Here is a 15,236-nt window from a genome sequence, read left to right as displayed (position 1 = left end):
GCAACGGATCGCAACCCTCAGTGTTGCCCCCGTACCGGACCGGGGACCGGCAACGGGATTGCAACCCTCGGCGTTGCCCCCGCGCCTCGCTCAGCCAGTGAGCGGGAACCGGTCTGTATGTGGGATCCGAACCCTCGGGCGGGAGTGCCGCAGTGCTTCCCAAGCGGCGCACTTATCCAGTGCGCCACCGGGCCGGCCCTACTTGTAGATGTTTTTACATATTAGGGCATAAGTCCTTTGTTAGCTTTTGTGTTGCAAATATTTTTTTCCCAGTCTAAGGCTTGTCTATTTATTATTTATTGGTGTCATTTAATAAGTAGAAGTTGTTAATTTTTATCAAATCTAATTTACTATATTGTTTTATTTAATGGTTAGAAATTTCTGTGATCTCTCAATTTCTTTCTTCTCTGGGATTGCAACTATATCTCTGTGTTTTCCTTTGGATGTGTTACGGTTTTGTTTTATATGTAAATCTATGATCCATCTTGAATTAACTTGTGTGTATTGTGTAAATGAGAAGTCAAAGTTATTATATTCCCATATAGATAACTAGTTATTCCAGCACTATTTGTTGAAAAAGCTTTTCTTTCCGAATAGAATTGCTTTGGTGCTCTTGTCAAAATAATTTCACCATAAAAGTATGGGCCTATTTCTAGATACTGTATTCTGTCCATCAATCAATTTTTTATTCTTTGGCCAATACCACATTGTGTTGATTACTACAGCTTTACAGTAAACATTAAAGTCATGAAGAGTGTGTCTTCTAAGTTTGAACTACTTTTACAAGATTCTTTTGGCTATATATGGTGTATTGCAATTTTTTAGGAAAACAAGAAATCCCACTAGGATTTTGATTACAATGTTGCAGATTCTATGGATCACTTTGAGGAGAATTGATATCTTAACAATACTGAGTCTTTCAATATTTTAACAGGTACATTTTTTTTCATTTATTTAGGATGCCTCAAATTTACATCATGTATGTTTTATAATTTCAGTGTAGAGGTCATGCACATATTTTATTATGTTAACTCCAATTAGTTTATTCTTTCAGATTTTTTAATAGACATTATTTTTTAGATCACTTTTAGGTTCACAGCTTTTTCCAGAATGTCATATAGTTAAAATCATATAGTACGTATCCTTTTCAGACTGACTTCATTCCTTTAGTAACATGCATTTAAGTTTCTTCTATGTCTTTTCATGGATTGATAGCTCATTTCTTCTTATGCTGAATAATATTCCAGCACCTGGATGTACCACAATTTATTTATCCATTCACCTACTGAAGAACATCTTGGCTGCTTTCAAGTTTTGGCAATTATGAGTAAACCTGTTATAAACTTCCATGTGCAGGTTTTTATGTGAATATAAGTTTTCAACTCCTTTGGGTAAAAACCAAGGAGTATGATTGATGGATCATATGGTAAGATTGTATTTAGTTTTATGAGAAACCATCAAGCTGCCTTCCAAAGTGGCTGTATCATTTTGCATTCCCACCAGCAAAGAATGAGGATATCTTTTGATCCACATTTTCACCAGCATTTGATGGTGTCAGTTTCTGATGCCATTATAATGCCATTCTAGTAGATGGCATCACATTGTTGTTTCAATTTGAATTTCTCTGATGATGATTTTGAGCATCTTTTCATATGATTATTTGCCATTTGTATATCTTCTTTGGCGAAGTGTTTGTTAAGGTCTTTGGCCTGTTTCTTTTTTTTTTTTTTTGTCTTTTTGTCTTTTTTCCGTGTCCGGCAACGGATCGCAACCCTCAGTGTTGCCCCCGTACCGGACCGGGGACCGGCAACGGGATCGCAAGCCTTGGTGTTGCTCCCACGCCTCGCTCAGCCAGTGAGCGGGAACCGGTCTATACGTGGGATCCGAACCCTCAGACGGGAGCACCGCCGCGCTTCCCAAGCAGCGCACTATCCAGTGCACCACCGGGCCGGCCCTAATTGGGTTGTTTTCTAATTGTTGACTTTTAAGACATCTTTGTATATTTTGCATAACAGTACTTTTATCAAATATGTCTTTTGCAAATATTTTCTTCCAGTCTGTGGCTTGCTTTTTCATTCTCTTAACAGTGTCTTTTGCAGAGCAGAAGTTTTTTACTTTAATGAAGTCCACTGATATAGTTTGGATGTATGTGCCCCCACCAAAACCCATATTAGAATCCGATCACCAATAGGCAGTGTTAGTAGGTAGAACTTTTAAGAAGTGGAACTTAGTGGAAGATGTTTGGGTCAGGCGGATGAATCCCTAATGAATAGATTAATGCCCTTCCTGGGGTGGAGGTGGGGAGTGAGTGCTAGTTCTATTAGTTCACAAGACAGCAGGTTGGTAAAAGGATCCTGGTTCTCTCTGGTTCTCTCTCTCTCTCTCTCTCTCCCCACCATGTGATCTCCTTACACACTCTGGCTGCCTTGCCATCTTCTGCCATGAGTGGAAGCAGCTAAACCTCTTGTTTTAAATAAATCACCAAGTCTTAAATATTCTATTTTAGCAACACAAAAACTGACTAATCCAGCATGTACTGAAACAACACACAGTACCCCACAAATATGTACAAGTAAATGTTAAAATAACTAAATAAACAAACAAACAAATAAATAAAACTGCCTATTTCAGAAATTGTTACTGGGGGTGGGGCAGTGCTATACAGATAACTGAAAACGTGACAGTGGCTTTGGAACTGGGTAATGGGTAGAGTTTGGAAGAGCCTGGAGGAGTAGACTAGAAAAAGAACGTATTGAAGTGAACAGAACATTAAGGGTGTGCTGTAGATGTGGTGCTCTCCCCACCCAACCTCACTGAAGCTTAATCCCACTGTAGCTGGTGAGGACAGGAAATCCTATTATGGCAATTGAAAGGTGGGACATTGAAAAGGTGATTAGATTCTGAGGACCATGCCTAGTGAATGGATTAATAGTGGTGGTCATGGACATGGTTCTGAGGGCTTTAAAGGGACAGCACGTGAGACTCTCTCTCTCTCTCTCTGATCTGCCAATTTCTGCCATGTGGGACCCACATGTTGCTGTAAAGCCACAACCAAAGACCCTCACAAGATGTGTTCCCTGAACTTTGGACTTCCCAGCCAGCTTCTGAAACTGAAGCAATACCATGCAACCATTAAGAAAATTAACTACGTTTTAATATACTGGTGGAAATAGATTTGCCACATTGTGTCCTGACCTGTGGGATATTCAACGCAGACCCTGGAGGGGGGAGTGGGAATTGGATGGGACAAGAGACACGAGAAATGGAGGCAAGACAGTATTCTGATCAAGTCTCGTTTATTAGCCAGAAGGTCACAGCTTATATAGACAGCAGGAGGGAATCAGCAGATAAGGAAGTATGCAGATGTTTTCTGGGAAAAACCACAGGGCAAATCGTTTCAGGAAATGGAACATTTCTCAGCTATCTAAAGCAAAGCAGCAGTGATGTACGCCTAGGGCTGTGCAAGCAGTAAGAAGGAGAAAAGGGCGGAAAGGTCACAGCATTTATATCTTTAGTGTCAGAGGGCTATTAGCAGGGCTTCATGACCCTGGGCAGGCTATGACTGGGCTCTTTGGCCCCGGACAACATTGTTCAGTTTAAAAAAAAAAAAGCAAATATGGAGCATTGGGTATACAATTGCTCCATTTATACATAATGAAAAATAAGGTTTCATATATGTACATATATATGTGATTTCTGCATATATAAACACATATATATGCCTGTATATACAGAGAACATTTTGTGTAAAATGAAGAACATGAAAAATTCAACAGTAATCAACAGTTGCCCATATAACAAAAAGGACTGGGTTAAGTAGTTGCCCATATGATGAAAAGGACTGGGTTAAGAGAAATGTTTTATTTTATGCATACTCTCTTGTGCTGAATAAAATCTTTACTATACCTATAACTTTGAAAAACTACATATCTCTATTTCTTAAACTTATTAATTGCACTTAGACTTAAATACTTAATTATCTTGTAATATATTTCAAAGTAAAGTATAACACAAGCCTTTGAAATAATTTTTTCCCAGTTATTTGGGTGAGTTTCCAAATGCTTTTTGTGAAATTTCTTCCTTTTTGTTACCTTTACTAAACACTGTTGTTTGATTCAGAATGTAAAAGTAATGTTAATTTTTCTTCAGCGCCTTTTCTTATTCTATATAAATTTTAGGATTGTTTTTTTCTATTTCTGTGAAGAATAGTATTGGCATTTTGATAGGGATTGCATTAAATCTGTAGATCACTTTCGGTAATAACATCATTTTTGTAATATTAACTCTTCCAGTCTATAACTATGGGATGTCTTTCCATATTTTTGTGTCCTCTTCAATTTCTTTCATTGTGTTTTGTAGTTTTTATCATAAAGATCTTTTACCTCCTTGGTTAAATTTATTCCTATGTATTTTATTTTTTGAAACTATTGTAAATGGATTGCTTTCTTGATTTCTTTTGCACCTGATTCATTGTTGGTGTATAGAAATGCTTCTAATTTTTGTATGTGAATTTTGTATCCTCCAAATTTACTGAATTTGGTTCTGAGTTCTAAGAGTTTTTTGGTGTAGTCTTTAGGTTTTTCTATATATAAGATCATGTCATCTGCAAATAGGAACAATTTGACCTCTTCTTTTTCATTTTGGATGCCCTTTATTTCTTTCTCTCACTCATTGCTTTGGCTAGGACTCCCAGTACCATGTTGAATAAGAGTAGTGCAAGTGGGCATCCTTGTCTTGTTCCTGTTCTTAGAGAAAAAGCTTTCAACTTTTCCTTGTTCAGTATGATGTTTGCTATGGGTGTCTCATACATGGCCTTATTGTGTTGAGGTATGATCCTTATATACCTAATTTGCTGAGAGTTTTTATCATGAAGGGATATTAACTTTTATCAGATCCTTTCTATGTGTCAATTGGGATGACCATACAAGGGTGCTTCAAAAAATTCATGGAAAAAATAGAATTAAAAAATAATATGAATCTTTCCATGAACTTTTTGAAGTATGCTCATATGGTTTTTGTCCTTCATTCTGTTGATGTGATGTCTCAAATTTATTGATTTGCATATGTTGAATCATCCTTGCATCCCTGGGATAAATCCCACTTGATTGTGATTTATAATCTTTTTGATATGCTGTTGAACTTGGTTTCTAGTATTTTAATAAGGGATTTTGTGTCTATGTTCATCAGGGATATTGACCTATAGTTTGCTTTTCTTAACCTCACTTGTTTTTTTATTGTTGTTTTTTCTGGTGAAATTTAAAATTTGGTTAGCACCTTAAGGTGCTTTCCCTGACTGCTCAAATTGCTTATTTTTCTTACACCACCGATTTTATCTCCTTTATAAATTTATCCTATTTTGTACATATCTATTTGTGTGTTTACTAAAGCCCATGAATGTTTTGCTTATCCTATAAATGTCATACCTAGCACAGCACTTGACATACAGGTCAATAAGTATTTCATAACTTAATGAAAGAATGCATGACTGAGTGATTGAATAAATGCATTAAACTCCAAAAAAAAAAAAATTCAACTCAATTATATTTCCCCTGCTTTTGTTCACTCTTGACATTTAATGTTACAGAACTTATTTTAATATGTAATTGGAATCCTGAATTATTACATTATTAGTATAATATAATAATGTTATAAATACAAAAAATGTATTTTATATACACTTTTAAAGGTTATTTTTTAAATTTTACATTCAATTTTATAACTGCATTTACAATATTTGTTCATTTTTAATTCAAATAATAAGCTTTTTTATACAAGAAATTTCTCATTCTTCTACTACTAGTTTTAAATCATGTTTTGTGGACTTGCAGTTATATTTTAGTTGCTTCCCCAATAAGGATACATTAATCATTTTCTTTATCTGAAAATTTTTTTATGTATTGCAAAATATGTCTCTACGTCCCCCATACATAAATGACAAATTTGTCCATAAATAGAATTCTCCATTCAAATTTTTTTGTTATGAAAACAAAATCAAAACCCCTTGTGCATAATATTATACTGTACCATAGCACATAATATTTTAGTGAAGAATACTGAGATCAGATTCATTATTTTTTATCTATAAAATTCAAAAAATTCATAAGGGCATATTCAGGTCTCTTGATAAGCCTTTGGTTTTGTTGTCTCAGATCTTTCTCCAGCTCAAAAACTGCCTCTTTTATTTTAAGTTTAATTATTTATTTCCTTGCTATGTTTCTCTTTCTTCCTCTGAAACAGTCATATTTCTTTAATCATTTCTCTTCCCTTCATATCTATCATTTTCTAGGTCATCATTTTCATCTGCTTGATTTTGCTCCTGCATTATGGAAATTTTCCCCAAATTTTCCCCATTACACTGATTGAATTTAATTTTTTATATGTGCTCTTTACAATCTCAAATACTATTTTAACTTTCCTATTGAATTTTGTGTTTTATTGTAATCTACTTTAGCCTTTAGTTTTTCCATTCTTTCATTTCATCCCATTCTCTCCTTAGTAACAGCTACTCCACTATCCTAGAAACTTTTTTTTTCTGGATCTTTCTGAGCACATTAAGAATATAACTTGTGAATTTTTAAGATTGTTCAGAATAAACTAAGAAACTTGATGAGTTAAGTGCTTCATCAAGTCAGTGTCCCCTCACCATTGACTAGCAGTTCCTCTTTATGCCATCTTGATTTATTTACTTTACTTGAATTGGGTCAAGATTGATTGAGCCCTGGAATTTTCTTCAAGTAGGGTGAGTAAATTTTTCTTATTCTTCCATCATTGAACACTTGGATTCTATAATTTCTCCCATACTTTTTTCTTGTCCATCTGAACTACACACCTGGAATCTTTAATTTTTGACCCTGGGCAAATTTGTTGAATAGAAGTGGCAACTTTTACTCCACACCCTACACTGTTAACTTAGGTTGTCAGATATAATGTGTAAGCTTTCCTTTGTATGGTACAAAGCACAAATTATAGAGTTCCACGGCACCTTCTCTAAAGTGTTTCCTTAGAAACTTAAAAACCCACCTCCATCTTTTCTCTTCTGTTTTGAGATGCTGAGATACACAGATATATTATGAGAGGGATAGGGGAATAGATGAGTCAGGATTGCACTCGGGTTGCTACAGAAGTTATTTCATATGAATTCGGGGAAAGGCCACCTAGTTTAGGTTAAAGAAACATGAGACTGTGGGGTAAGTCAAAGCCTTCTCTAATATTTGGGGAAACTATTTATCCTCTTTTGATTCAGAGGGTGCTGCTTTATGCAGTACGTCATCCAAAACTGTGACTCTTATTTGTTGGTCTCAGTGTTAACCATTATTGGGAATTCTATACAAATCTCATCAGATCTTCTCTTATTCCTCTTCCTATTCCTCTTCTTCATCTTCGTGTTTTTCATCTCTACACACACACACACACACACACACACACACACGTACACACACACACATACACACACACACTCTATCATTAGGAATTCATGCTGTTCTGTATATGTGGGTGTGTTTGTTTGTTTGTTTGTTTGTTTTACTATTTCATGTGACAGTTGGCTAGAAACCTATCAGGAATGTCTAATCCTCTGTCATTTTTTAACCAAGAAGCTCCTTTATTATAAATTACCCCTTTTTTTCTGGACAAAATTTCAAAGGTTTCCTAGAGTCCTTACAATCATTCCAGTCTTTGATATGAGACATGTCTAATGCAAATTATGTTCAAAGAATAGGAATGATCTACACACTTAAGTAACTGGTAAAGAATGATTTTATTTTTATTTTTTATATTGGTAGTCAGATCAGTAGAACTCTTCACTCCAATTTTGAGTCAAGAGTGTTCACATCTGGCTTACTAGTCATGTGTTTATACATCTTGTTTGCCCTGGATCATCCAGCTTATGCTGTTATGTTGGCATAGTTATTAATGGTGCTACTTTCACTCTCAAATGTTCCCTGTCTTTCATGATAAATTTTTCATAGTCATCCTACTTAAGACTATGATTTAAATATGAGTCATGTATGCCTGAAAGCCTTATTCATACTGCCTTAATATGAGTATGTAATTGTAACGGAATTAGACTTGAACAGGTGGAAATTATAGCTAATTAAATTTAGCTACAATTTAGTTACTAATGTCCTAATCCTGCTTGCATGACACCTGAATGGGCCATGCCAACTCCAATGTTCAAGGGCCAATTGCTGTACCCTAATTAGCAGGAAGTATTTCAAATATGCTAGCTAATAATGTGAAATTTGAGTATTTATATGTTTGTTCTTTAATTCTAAAATGTAGGGGGACCCTTTGGTCCAGAGATTGATTACATATCAGATGACGGAAATAAAGTTGTCCCAGCTATAAAGACCCTGTTTATCCCCTGATAGTTTCCACTACTACTGAGCACAGAGAGGGTCTGCCACGGTCTGCCTATTGCAGACTTACACTACACCTTGATCGCAGAATTTCTTATGTGGGAGAATTGACCCCTTTAAAAACATACTCCCCAGTACACATAACAGTGACTGAATGAAACTTTTAGATTAAGGTTAAGAAAAATAATATCCCAAATAATCCAAACCTAGGGAGTCAGAAGAATTGAGTACAATCCCAACTTTTGTGGATTATTAACTTTTTTCTTTGGACAAGTAACAACTTCACTCATCCTTGGTTTCCTTTTATAAAATGGTGAAAACACCAATATTTGGGGGTTACTGAGAGAATGAAAGAAAATAAATGTAAATCACCTAATTAAATCCCAGGCACAATCCCTTTATAAAGTGCAAATGCTATTATTGAAGGAAAATTAAAGAAAGAAGAAAGACTCACTGCTTTTCTTGAAAAATGTTTATATTAATGAGCAAGAAAAAGAAAGTGAACTGAATGAATTCTTAGACAATGTTGATCTACTATGTCAAGGAAAACAATCTTCACCAAACAAATGGAAGCAACAGCAAAAGTAGAAAAGGGAATAAATTTAAGATGTCTGATGACTTAGTAAAGAAGCATATGGAATTTTGAAATTCCCTAACCAGATAAATTTTATTTCAAGCTATGAAGAACACCTACAAATGTGGATTCATAAGTGGACCTAAATTCATACATTAATTTAACATTAGAGGGAAGTAGTATGACTTTATATATGTTAAATATATATATTTATATATATTCTGTTAAATATTCTGTTCTGTTAAATATTATTTATTATAAACTTAGATGAGATATAGATTGCAAGCCGTGAAGAGAGCAACTCTACGAGATGGCAGAAGTGAGCTGGAGTAATGGGGTGGCACTATTGTCATTCACTTAGGCATAAACTGAACAGATATAAGAGCTTATAGATATGCTTCATCAGCACCATAAGCAAAAATGACCGAGATTTTAATGGACTGTAGTTACATGATTCAACAATGTCATATTGCTGCAGAAAATCTAGTGAGCATATTTTTATATCAAGTATAAAATATCCAAACCAAATCTTTCCATTTCTGATCCACCTGTCTTCCACATTACTAATCTTGTCTTTTGCTGTCTCTAATCTGCTGTTAAAACTTCCATTGAGCTCTTAATTTCTGATATTGTACTTTCCAATTCTGGAAGACCCATTTCATTGTTATTTATAACTTTAATTTTCTTGTGACAGTTTCCCTCTTTTTTGTATATTTTGTATATTATTTTCTATATTTTATTAAATATATTTATCTTCATTATTTTAAAGTCCCTGTCTATTCATTCAAACATCTACAACCCTTTCTTCCTTTCTAAAATTTTTTGGTTATCAGTGACAATATTCTGTCTCTTTGCATGCCTAGTATTTTTATAGTTAAAAGTAAAGCCTTGTATATTTAAAAACAAAGCTGAGAAAGCTCCAGATTATGCTACTTTCATCAGAGAGATTCAATCTTTCCTCTGCTAGGTGCACAAAGTAGAAGGGAGAGAGGGGCTGACCCCCTTAATTTAGGGTTCATTGAGAATCTGTGAGATCCTTTTCTTCTCAGTACAGAGACTGCAGGAATCTCCACTCTACTTTTCTGAGGTCTTCAGCATTGACATTTAGCTTCACACCCTATGAAGCTTCAGAATTTGCAAATGTCTTGAGGAAGAGATTGGCTGTGTTTGAGTCTACTCAAGTCACCGATTGTGACTGATCAAGTCCCAGAATTTTTTATGGTATATCTATCTCCCATCTGCCAGGACCAAGACAGAATTTTCAGCCTCCAGCTAAGCCTGGACTGTCAAGCACCCCCAGGGACAAAGCAGTTGTTGTAGATTATTTTAGTCAATATCTGTTTCCTTTGAGGGCTTTCAACTGTTACCAGTCCTCCTTATAGATACTTGTCTGTGAAGTATCCTGAAACTGTGGGCTATTCTTTACTTTTCTGTGTTTGGGATTACAATTGTATCCTGCCATCCTGTGAAATTTTGAAATTTAACAAATATCTGTGGGAGCAATTATCTTTGAGGCCCTTCACCTCTCCAATTTTGTCACTCCAGTTCCATGTAATTGATGAAAGTTCTGCTGTTTTTCTGTCCCCCAGCAACTATGCTCTTCCTGAGCAAGGCCCAGATTCTCAGCCTCTAGCTGTATCCAAAATTGACAAATACCTCCCAGGGACAGCCTCAAATCCTCAACTCACATTTGCGAGGTTCTTGTCTTTTTTGAACTGTACTCCCTCTGGTTCTTCTTATTGGCTTGGCTGATCTCGGATGCCTTATGTATATTATCTTTATAATTGATCCAGCTTTTCTAATTGTCCTCCGTGGACACATTGGCCTGATACTAATTACTCAATCCTAGCAGAAGATTTTATGTAGGTTTGAGTTGAGTACAATACAGTTTTAATAGATTGAAGTACCTAGAAACTGTAAAGATTGAAGCATATTTATGGAGTGGATAGGGAGTAAAATTTCCCATTTGAATTTTCTAAGATTTTTTTTGCAAACTTTTATTTTCTTACAAAATACTATATAGAAACAAACCCAAACTAAAAACTGTCTGAGATTGTTGATACAAGGAATCACCTCATAGATCTTTCTACCTGTATACTCTTCTATCTGTCTGTCATCCATCCATCCATCCATCTTGCTTTCATAGTAATTTTATAGTAATCAATTAGATTGCTATTAAACGAATAATAAAATTTAGTGTCTGAAACTACTGAAATAACAAATGGTCAGAATTTAGATTCTGATGTTCTCATTGTCTTTATGACTAAAATGAATAACCACATTACATGATAGCTAATTAATTCCACAGCTAAAAACTTTTTATTGACATTAGGTTAATTAATTTATGCATGCCACTATAGATCTAGCATTTATTGCTTATAATCCATTACCAATTATTTTATAATGTTCCACCAAAGTTTCTTTTCATATCCAATTTTTTTTTCTTTTAGCAATGTACAATTATTAAGGTTTTGGACTACTATAAACATTGAAAAATGTATAAAGAGAAAAATATGAAAAAATAATTGCTTAATATATATGTATTTACAAAAAAATAACTTTTCTTCCTGAAAAGGCAAAAACAAAAAGTTTGAAGAAAGGTCATGCAGAGTAAAACTTAAACAAGTAAAGAAATGAATCACTAAAATAAAAAGAGAATAAGGGAGTTTCACTGAAAATAAGGAGAAAAGATGGGGAAGGTAGAAGTCAGACCTTTTAGTAATTAACAGTATTTTAAACGAGTAAAACCACTATAGCATTATTTGCAACTATATGCAAATACCAGAATAGAGGTGACTGCAATTACATTATAGGATCAATCTCCTCATAACTTAAATTGAACTATTGCGATTTTAGATCTAGTGCCATTTTCCTATGTACATAGCAAGGTAAAATTATAATTTGTTAAATAAATATTACATTAGAGTATTAATGTTATTACTGTATAATTATATTATGTATATTATCTCATTTACTCTTCACAACAACCATTTAACATTGGTAAACTTAGTTTCATTTAGTCACAGGTAAGTTAAGTGAAGCTTAGACAACATATAAAACTTGCCCAGGCACAGAGCATACTTAATTCAAAACTGTTTTGAATCCCATGCTCTAAATCAGCATCGTCCAACAGAACTTTCTGTAATGATGGAAATGTTTTATAGTAAATGTGGCTGGTGCAATTGAAGAAATGAAATTTTAATTTTATTTAATTTTAATCAATTAAAATTTAAATGTCCACATGTGCCTAATAGTTACTGTAGTGGCCAAGACAACTGTAAATAATTAGAAAATGTTGGCCCTGAAACATCTTGTGTAGTATGCAGAAACACCATTTTAGAAATTTTTCTTAGAGTTAATAAGCTGCAACATCACTCTTTGGCCTACTTCTAATAGGAACCAATATTGTATATGGAAAAAGTAATGTATACACAAATCTTTATTAGTACATGATATGGTAAAGAGCTTATTTGCAAACATTTGTATGAAAAAAAGAGCATACAAGTCAGGTGCTTTCTTTAAAGCAAAAGGCAATTTCCTCTTTCTTTATTTGGGTTTGTTGTGAGGTCAGGTACACACTTAACACCACACTAGGAAAATAATAGAAAGGAGGAAAGAGAGGGGAAGCCGGTTATTTTATATTTACTTAGAATCTATTAAATGTTCATGTTATGGAGCTAAAAGGCAATCCCAGTGAGTTTCCCTACTTTCTTCAAGTTCAGGTTGGGAGGGTATGCTGAGTAAGCAGGGTGGCAGCAAAGGACATTTAATATGATTCTCTCAGGAGCATGTGAGGAGACTCCTTTTCCCTGCCTGGACGTCCTCATGCCAAATAATTTAAAGTAATATTAATGGGCAGGAATCACAGGGTGAGTGTAATTTTATTCTCTCTAGAACACCTTCTCACCCTTCTTCTGTGGCTTTTTAAATTAAAAAGTCACTTCCTTTACTTAAATAAACCCTAGAGTATTGTTTTCTTTATATGTGAACCTTCAAAAAGCAAACTGATGCTTACATATCTAAGAACATTTTGTGAAATAAAAACAATGTTTTCTCTTCCTGAAAACCCGTGTTAATTATTTACTTAGAATAAATTAGAACTTTTTCTACCTGCTTTGTTTTCATATTGACTCTTCAAAGATTGAAATTATTAAAACTAATGCAAGTATTTCAGGGGTTTTAATCCCTCCTTTTCCTTATCTGCACTCTTATTTTTTAGACTTTGTTCAGAAGCACAGAGTTGGCTGGGTGGTCGTGGCTGCAGAAACGACTTTGATTGACTGCACATGTGTTAGAACCACGCACACATTACCGAGGCCACTGTGAGGCAGAGGGCCCACAGAGACACACTTCTGAAAAGAGTGATTGACTCAGGCTCCACCTATACAGAGCTCAGTTCCTAAAAATAGGCACCAAGTTGCATCCTTTAGACACAGGGCTAAAATAAATTCAGCCGTCCCATCTACTTACTTGATAGACCCTTCAGTGGAGCTGGCCTCCACTCCACCGATTGCTTTCAGGGGACTGGGAAATTTGCTGTACATGAAACAAGGGAGGAAACTAGTCTGTGAAGAACTATAAAGACATATGACATTTCCACGAACTTGGGGTTAAGTCTAAATATTACAAAAGGTATGTGTAATATAGTCATTGATTCATATCTGCTTCCAGATTTGTAAGATGCTCTTACTGATTACTTAAAATCAATGAAGACCATTCTTCGAATTGTAATCCTTATAAAAGAAAATATTTAGTTGGATTTAGTTTTTATAATAATATTTAGCATTGCTTTATATTATGAAATTTAAACTTCATATATTCATCTTTTTGCAAAATCGCATTTTTCATATATAATATTGAAGAGTAATGAGCCAAACTTGATAAACAGTCATGAGTTAAAATTATACTTCAATTTACAGCTAACAGGGAAAACTGAGGGAAAAAAACTAGCTTGTCTTTTATGAGCATAACTTGATAATATGTTCAGTGAATATATTAAAAAATACAAACTGTATTTCTTGGAAGTTGGTGAGGGAAAGAAAAAGTTGAAAATATTTTCAATTGTTGCAGCTTGCTCAGAGAAATGCATGAAAATTATTCTTTTCCAGCCTTAGTTTGATTTTGTACTTCTTGCTCCAGCCACAGTCTCATCTCCTTCGGGAGTGTTACTGGAGTAAGGATTAAAGAATCAGATTCTTACATGTTTTGCAGAATTAAGAAAATCATTGCCAGTTGGATCTGCCAGCCCTAATTGCAGTAACTACGAACTTAAACAGAGAAGACTGAGATTTTACTTTAAATGTGTCATGCCCTATATATTTTTTCAAATGGATTTTTTCTGTCTTCAATTGCCTGTGGACAACCTAATTTGGTCCTGTTTTACCTCAAATATTTAGATGTTAGAGACTGAAGTGACTTGGGAGAGACATTACAACAGAACCTCTTAAGACACCAACTAAAAGCAAGGACACTTTAAGATTACATAATACAGGATTTAAATTTAGCCAGCTGGTGCTGAACTGAAAGATATTTTATTTTTACCAGAGCTCTATTTGGTCACTGACGAACTGCAGGTTGTTTGAATTATTTTAAAATTTTATGTGCGGGATGCCAAAGGACAAGTAAAATATTTACCTCAGCTACACTTAGAGCCATGAATTTTAATATGAAAGAGCACCCGTTTTGAGTTTTAGAAGGTATTACTATTGAGTAGCAAATATATTTGGTGAGAAATTAGAAAGTCCTCAATTCTATGCTTAAATATTTCTCTGCTCCTCTGCCTAATCTTTGACTATTTTTCCTTCTTGCTATCAATATGTAAACCAACAACTAGGTCCATTTTTAAAAGTCAGTCAGCATTTCAGATGTGAGCAATATGGCAAAATGCCAGCTGCTTGGGAAAAATGTAGTATGGAGTTTGGACTAAATGTCTTTGCTTTGATCTGGTGTTGGGCATCTTTAAGATACAGCTTCCTTCAGCTACCTGAAAAGTAAAAGCAGACTTTCTTTAATGAGCACTGAGGGCTTTACTTCAGAGAATGCTCATGTGAAAATGTCAGCCCAGGCCTCATGTCTTCTGTGACTATGGGAATAGGAGAGTATCGCCTTTCCTCAGGTTTGCTTTTGGGAAAAAACTACCCAAAGTTCATGGGTAATTTACTGTTGTTTACAGCTGATAGCTGCCTACTCTTCAACCAGTTCCAGCACTCCGCTTCTCACTTTACATTTAGCTCATTTGAAAAACTCCTACACATCAGTATTCTTTTTACTTACTTGGTAGACTACTACTTATGATGAGGTAGTTT

At 34.7% G+C, this 15,236-nt stretch overlaps 1 protein-coding gene across 5 annotated transcripts in view; it reads left to right on the top strand.

The window, feature by feature from the left end:
- The window catches only part of XIRP2 (xin actin-binding repeat containing 2), a 346,249-nt gene that overhangs the window by 256,248 nt on the left and 74,765 nt on the right, over positions 1–15,236 (top strand). For 2 of the 5 annotated variants that reach the window (XM_008594732.1, XM_008594718.1), the window contains exon 1: positions 13,315–13,563. The exons of the other annotated variants lie outside the window; for them this stretch is intronic. The gene's annotated coding sequence lies outside the window, so the exon portion shown is untranslated. Of the gene's footprint in view, positions 1–13,314; positions 13,564–15,236 lie in introns of those variants that run through there. 5 annotated transcript variants of the gene reach the window in all.

This window comes from Galeopterus variegatus, unplaced genomic scaffold (assembly GCF_000696425.1).
Source record: "Galeopterus variegatus unplaced genomic scaffold, G_variegatus-3.0.2 Scaffold166, whole genome shotgun sequence".
Taxonomy (NCBI): Eukaryota; Metazoa; Chordata; class Mammalia; order Dermoptera; family Cynocephalidae; genus Galeopterus; species Galeopterus variegatus.
This window is presented reverse-complemented; position numbering and strand designations above follow the sequence as displayed.